Source organism: Pelobates fuscus, chromosome 1 (genome assembly GCF_036172605.1).
Source record: "Pelobates fuscus isolate aPelFus1 chromosome 1, aPelFus1.pri, whole genome shotgun sequence".
NCBI classification, from domain to species: Eukaryota; Metazoa; Chordata; class Amphibia; order Anura; family Pelobatidae; genus Pelobates; species Pelobates fuscus.
This window is the reverse complement of record NC_086317.1, coordinates 13,952,127-13,959,612: the sequence shown is the minus strand read 5'-3', so window position 1 is coordinate 13,959,612 and position 7,486 is coordinate 13,952,127.

Below are 7,486 nucleotides of genomic sequence, written 5' to 3'. Positions count from 1 at the left end.
CATCTCCCGAGTACAGTGATACCCCCCATGTATAGGGTTGCTGGGTTGTTTGGGGGCCAAAAGGCAACAATCAGAACTTGTACATGTCAGTTTTTCAACTTGATATATAGGTATGCTTGGTCTATCTTCAGTTTGACATATTTTTGCACCCAAAAAAGGCGCTAAGTGTATAAATTTAGGTGTAAATATTCAAGTGAAAAAGGTAAAGCAGCACCTAAATGTGTACAAGCTCACAAAACACCATACAAACAATATAAATAAAAAAGGTGCGCTATACCTTTAAAAATTTAAGGTGCGAGTATATGCATATAATTAGTGCAAAAAGGAGTGTGTGTCCAATATAGTCACACTCAAATAAGCTTATGTGCAAAGTGAATGGTGGTAAGTAATAAAATAATAACTTACAATAAAAAATATGTCTCCTTAGATGCTCCAATCAAGTTAAAACATATATAAAAAAATACAGAGAGGAAAAAACATAGTATAATATTGTTTGATAAACAGGTATATAAAATAAACCCAAATAGGAATATTACTCACAAAGATAGAGCAGTAAAAGTCTGCTCTAACTTGTCCAGATTATAAGTCCACACATCAGGACTTGCATGGTAGTATAAAATAGCAGGGTACCAGCTCGATCAGTAGTAAAAAACACTTTATTTTATAAGTAAAATCCAAGATCACCGTTCCCATATGGAAGTAAAACAATCATGTATCAGTGTTTGTATGAGGGATATCTAGTGTTTGTATGGTGATCTGAGGAAGCCGATTGGGCGAAACGCGTCATCACGTCATTACGTCATTACGTCATCACGCCATCACGTGATCGGACGAAACACCGAGTTCCAGGAAGTGCAGCGAAGTGCTGAAGTTTCGTATGGGAGTGGTAGATATCCCTCATACAACACTGATACATGATTGGTTAAGTGGGGGGGGGCGGAGGGGGGCTGGCAGAGCTGTTACTTACCTCTACTGCAGCTCCTGTCAGCTCCCTTCTCCTCCGCGCCGGTCCGTGCAGCTCCTCTGTCAGCTCACACTGTAAGTCTCGCGAGAGCCGCACTATGACCCCGCGGCTCTCGCGAGATTTACACTGGGAGCTGACCGAGGTGCTGAAAGGACCGGCGCGGAGGAGAAGGGAGCTGACAGGAGCTGCAGGAGAGGTAAGCGCTCGCTGCCAGCCCCCCTGTCTGTATTATGGCAATGTAAATTGCCATAATACAGACATTGACTCGAGTATAAGCCGAGTTGGGGTTTTTCAGCACAAAATATGTGCTGAAAAACTCGGCTTATACTCGAGTATATACGGTAACTGGAGATTTGAGGGGGAAGGAAACTGACTAACAAAAAATGGCTGCTTCCCAAAGAAACAAATAATAAAATAAAAATTCAGGAACACTACTTACAACTGTTCTGTGTGGTACAGCTTGAAACACACATTCCTGGTTTTGAAGGGCAATCAGGACAGTCAAAAGGGGTGTCTGTCCTTTTCCCGTTTTTAAAACAGACCCGGCAACGTTTCTGTTTTTTTTTTTTTTCTAGCAGTTGGCGTTAACTAAAAAATAAAATGTCTGTGCTCAGCTTGCACCGTTGTTGGAACTTGTCCATCTCCATAAATTGTTAAAGAAATTATTTTCAACTGAAATTGGAGAAAGGTGGTTTTCCCTGGATTATTTTTTTTAAAAAGCAAAAATGAGTTGTAGGTTGCTATTTGCATCAGATAGATAGCCACCTTTTTATACCATGCTTTGGTTTTTCGTAAAATAAGATATGGCTGCATCAGCTGATCAGCCAAATCAACACCCCCCATGTACTTATTATACGCCCTGATGCAAACCGGTTTGGACTCTACTCTGCCCCGGACAGAGACATCTGACATGCGTTCGTCATGGATGGTGGTTAGCATGTGGACATCCTTCCTGTCCCTAAATTTTAGTGCAAGCACTTTAGCTTTGTGAAGTGCTTTACATTCGCCTTTTTTTTAATTTTGCCTCTATGAGAGATCGTGGAAAGTCTTTGGAATTTTTTCTGGCAGTGCCGCAGGCCAGTGTCTGTAAACCATAAAGTGTTTTAAACAGACTGACACTACTATAAAAATTATCCACATAAAGGTGGTAACCTTTATTAACCCCTTAAGGACACATGACATGTGTGACACGTCATGATTCCCTTTTATTCCAGAAGTTTGGTCCTTAAGGGGTTAAACAAGGGGTTTAGTAGGTCCCATACAAGTTTCCCACTTGTCCCCAGGGAGTCAGGACAGCCAGGAGGGTCCAGTTGACCATCTTTCCCCACATATACACGAAAGACAAACGCGTATCCACTTTCGCTCTCGCACAGTTTGTACAGTTTTATGCCATACCTAGAGCGCTTTGACGGGATGTATTGTCTGAACCCTAATCTCCCTTTGTATTTCATTAGAGATTCATTTATGGATACATTTTGTTGGGGGGTATAAACAGCTAAAATTTTGTCCTGAAAATGGTCTAGCAGTATTTTATGAAGCCTATCGTATTGGAGGTGATCTCTAGGGTGACAGAGGGTATTGTCACTGAAATGTAAAAATCTCAGCAGTAACTCGTATCTGGCTCTAGGCATGGTTTGGGAGAATACTGGACTAGACATTATTGGGTTGGTGCTCCAGTATGAGCAAATCAATGGCTTCTTTATAATCCCCATGAGCATTGTAAGAGCCCAGAATCTTTTAAGCTCTGGGACATCTGTGGGATGCCAGTCATGCTCCCTGACTGTATAGCTACCTGGATTGTTATCAATAAATTGGGTAGCATACAAGTTAGTCTGGGAAGCAATCTCCTCCCAGATGGTATCCCCTAAAAATAGTTCTACCTACTGCATTGGGGAGAAGCCATCCACATTAAGATTAATGCCTGTGTTGGCACTAAAAGGGGGAACGTTGGGCTCGGCTAACTGTGGAGGTACCCAGTCCTCCTCCACATTCAGCGTAGCAGAGGAAACACAGCTTCTTTCTTCAGCCGGCTCACACACAGATGACATGTTGTCTTGACTAGACGTGTCAGAAAACTGACCTGGGTCAAAATCTGACACATGACCGGTGTATAGTCGCCATATGGGCAGTCGGATACCAGGACAACCCTCCCACATACCTTCCCCAATAACGCACTGACACTAGTGTATATGGGAAAAATTGTCCACAGCTTTATTAAACAATCTTGAATAATCATAATAACCATATTACTTATAAAATAATAATAACAATAATAATAATAATAATCGCAGTAAAAACTTAACAAAAAAACCTGGGTCATTGCCCCCATGCTCCGCCCTCGCATCCGAATCCTTCTGTTAATATAACAAAGGCAATGACCCCCATATAATAACACATATATATAACATATACCAACATTATTCCAACATACCAACTTAAGGTGCCAAACACAATTTAACCATGGCAGGGGTATACCCGGATACCCCTACCCCACCAGGTTATGAGCCACCGACAGGACTCGAAACCTACCAACCACCAAGGACCACAGTTTTCCGCTTCTGTTCGTTCATCCTAGGGAGCCTATTGCTTCTCCTTCAGCTCCCTATCCCGCCGCTGTGAAAAAACGGGATAACCCCCACTAGGAACAACCTAAAGGGAGGGTGGGTGGGACAAACTCGGTCAGGTAGGAGATTAAAAGTGAATTAACACAAAATGGCTGCCTATTTAAATATCCCATCCCCTTTACCCATAACCCCATACTTCCTTTCATCCTCCTATGCCCGCCTCCTAACTCCTGTCAAGGCCCTTGTCCGCTTAGCTACGCTTTGGCTACCTGGGGCTACAGTGTCAGTGCCTCCTGCAAGTAATACATACGCTGCATGTTTTACACACGACTAAAACAAATTACAAACACACAAAAAAAAGTATACTTTTTTTATTTTCTTTTTTACTAAAACAGACTAAACAGCAATCCCTAAACTAACTCCTGTCACAAAAATCTAATGGAGATTTGGGGGAAGGAAACTGACTGACTAAGACAGACCAAGACAGACCAAGACACAGATTTTTAAAACAAATTTAACCCTTTAAGGGCAAAATAAAAAATACAGACAGTACAAACAGGGGTACATTTCTACTAGCCAGGGCTGAATTGTCACTCGCCGATGGCAAGTGGAAATTCTGAGACCTGTATACAGTATATATAATGCATTATAAGTATGCAGAATTCAGAGACATTATAAGACATGCTATATAAATCATGATTCTGTTACTATAAACTGGAATCCTGAGCCTTTATTCAAAATAGAAATGTTGTGGACTTTCCCCGGTTTTATTTTTAAAAAGATATTTAAAATAAATCTTGAAAAGACTTCTATTAAAGGTAAATTGGATGGTAAATTATGTTACTGTCCCTTTAAAACAGGCACCTTCATTTTCATTGGACTAGAATTTTATGGATGTGCTCATAATCCACTGACACAGCCAGAGCCTGGACAGATGTTACACAGGTGCATCGATGTCATTTACATGACATAATCAACTGACACCTTAACTAAGACTATGATGGGATGTTTCATGCCAGTCAGTATCTACTGCTCAGCACAGAGCAGCACTGATCGCTTCCCTTGGCTGGTGTGATAGATTCTGTTTAGCTCCTCATTGTTGGACTAATCCTTTAGCCTGCTTGGCCAAGGCTCTTTGACACATTAAACAAACACCAGAAGACTTAGGAGGACAGCTCCTCTTGGGCGTTCCTCTTATCTTGTGGCTGTAGGTGATTGGATACAGAACAAATCACTGATGGCTCCGACATTTTCCAAACCGTTGAATAAGTAAGTAGAATATTAAATAATCATTCAGTTACACCGTGGCCATTTCAAAAGCAATCCACTGGGAGCTTGTGCCAGGGGGTTAGAAACTGGGTTTTAGGTTAAGAAATTACAAGGTGGGGACACTTTATTTAAACTGGCAATGCCACCTACAATGGTCATTCACTGGTCAATATCTGCCCAGGTTCCAGAGAGGACAGATATATACGCTTCAATTCAATATTGTTGGGTACACTTTGCAAATGATTTAATATTTTTAGATAAACTTTATTTTTAAAATATTAAAATATCAAAAATATATAATATATCAAGATATATAAATAAATAAAAAATTATAAAAAAAAGCAACAAAATTAAAATAGTTTTAATAAAATTAGTTATTTTGGTGATATCGATCAGATTTAACACAGGGATCGTGCTACTCCAGGAATAATACAATTTCCTTTGTTGTTGTGTATTTTATGCTCCCAGGGTTTAATAAAAATATCTCAATTTTTATACAAAACACCTAAGGGGACCCAAGGAAATATCTCTGTTAGTATTATTTTGCTTTTGTATATATTAGTTTTAAAATCAGCGTTTATTGCCAAACGTTTGCCACTAGGTTTTAGTTTGCTTTAACTTTAACTTGCTTTAACTAACTTTATATGTCTCAGGCTCCCTGGTAATCATTCACTGTAACAATATTTACCATCTCTGCTGGTACACCATTCCCTGCGTCTACATCTCTTTGTGTAAAAGAGTTTGATTCTAGCTTTTTATCCCAGTTGCAATCTCTTTATTTATGAGTAAATGTACCGTATATACTCGAGTATAAGCCGACCAGAATATAAGCCGAGGACCCTAATTTTACCCCAAAAAACTGGGAAAACTTATTGACTCGAGTGTAAGACTAGGGTGGGAAATGCAGCAGCTACTGGTAAATTTCTAAATAAAATTAGATCCTAAAAAAATTATATTAATTTAATATGTATTTGCAGTGTGTGTGTATGAATGCAGTGTGTGTGTGTGTGAGTGCAGTGTGTATGAGTGCAGTGTGAGTGTGTGTGATGCAGAGCCTTGGTGGGGGATGGGCATTTTTATTATTATTATTTTTAATTATTTTAATATTTTTTTATTATTATTATTAAAATATTAAATTTTATTATTTAAATGTTTATTTTTATTTTTTTGTCCCCCCTCCCTGCTTGATACATGGCAGGGAGGGGGGCTCTCACTCCCTGGTGGTCCAGTGGATGGGCACTGTGTAGGAGGGGGCTGGCAGAGTGTTTACTTACCTCACCTGCAGCTCCTGTCAGCTCCCTTCTCCTCCGCGCCGGTCCGGTCAGCTCCCTCTGCAAGTCCCAGTGTAAGTCTTGCGGCCGCACTATGATCCCGCGGCTCTCGCAAGACTTACACTGGGAGCTGACAGAGGTGCTGAACGGACCGGCGTGGAGGAGAAGGGAGCTGACAGGAGCTGCAGGAGAGGTAAATAAATGCTCTGCAGCCCCCACAGCCCCCAGTCTGCATTATGGCAATGTAAATTGCCATAATACAGACATTGACTCGAGTATAAGCCGAGTTGGGGTTTTTCAGCACAAAAAATGTGCTTAAAAACTCGGCTTATACTCGAGTATATACGGTATTCCTGTCTTTCTGTAGTAGGTTACCCAGTACGGCCATTCTATTCTCGGGAACCACTTGGAAACCATCCGTTCTCCCCCCAAGAAAAAAATCTTGAAAGATAAAAAACAGAGGTTCACTTCTTTCCACATTTAGTTCCTTACGTACTCGTGGTCCTCCCACACAATATGGATGATTTCAATAATTGTATTAGATAATTACTCTTATTGCTAATAGTCATAAATACAATATAAAGGACTGGTTGCATGAAAGGTGCATAGTCGCCATATGGGCAGGCGGAACCAGGTCAAAACTCCCCACATACCTTTCCCAATAAAACACGGACACTACAATTGTCCACAGCTTTTATTAAATAGTAATACATTAACATAGAAAAGGGTCATTGCCCCAAACCCTGCCATTACATCCATGTCCTTCAGTTAGATATAAAAGGCAATGACCCCAATATAAATAACATATCACAGTATTCCAACATGAACATAACTTAAAGTGCCAACATTTTAATTAACCATGGTAGGGGTATACCCGGATACCCCTACCTCACCAGGTTCTGAGCCACCGACAGGGCTCGAAACCTACCAAACTTACCAATAACCATATTCAACCATTTCCATAACCATCCTAATGGGGAGCTCATTTCCTATCCTTCAGCTTCCTATCCCGCCGCTGTGACAGAACGGGACAACCCAACCTATCCATAACCCAGGGAGGGACAAACTCAGCCAGGTAGGCAAGTCAAAAGTGATTTTTCTACACGGGACCATCCAGACCCATAGGGCGTTGGTAACACCTACCCCACCCCCTCCCCTCCACCCCCCTCTCGCCCCCCCCCCCCCCCCCCCCCCCGGGCCGAGCGAGGTCGCGGGCCACGCAGTCGAACTGGAACCCCGCGGATCACCGCTGTACCATTGAAAACATAACCTTTCATGTATTAACCTGGAAACCTGCGTGTTTCCCTGCATTGGTATATCGATTCTCCAGGCTCTCTAGAACTGTATCCGACAACTTTCATGTGCCATTTATTGAAACCTGCGAGTTTCACCGAATCACCTTTGAGACACCTATTCTT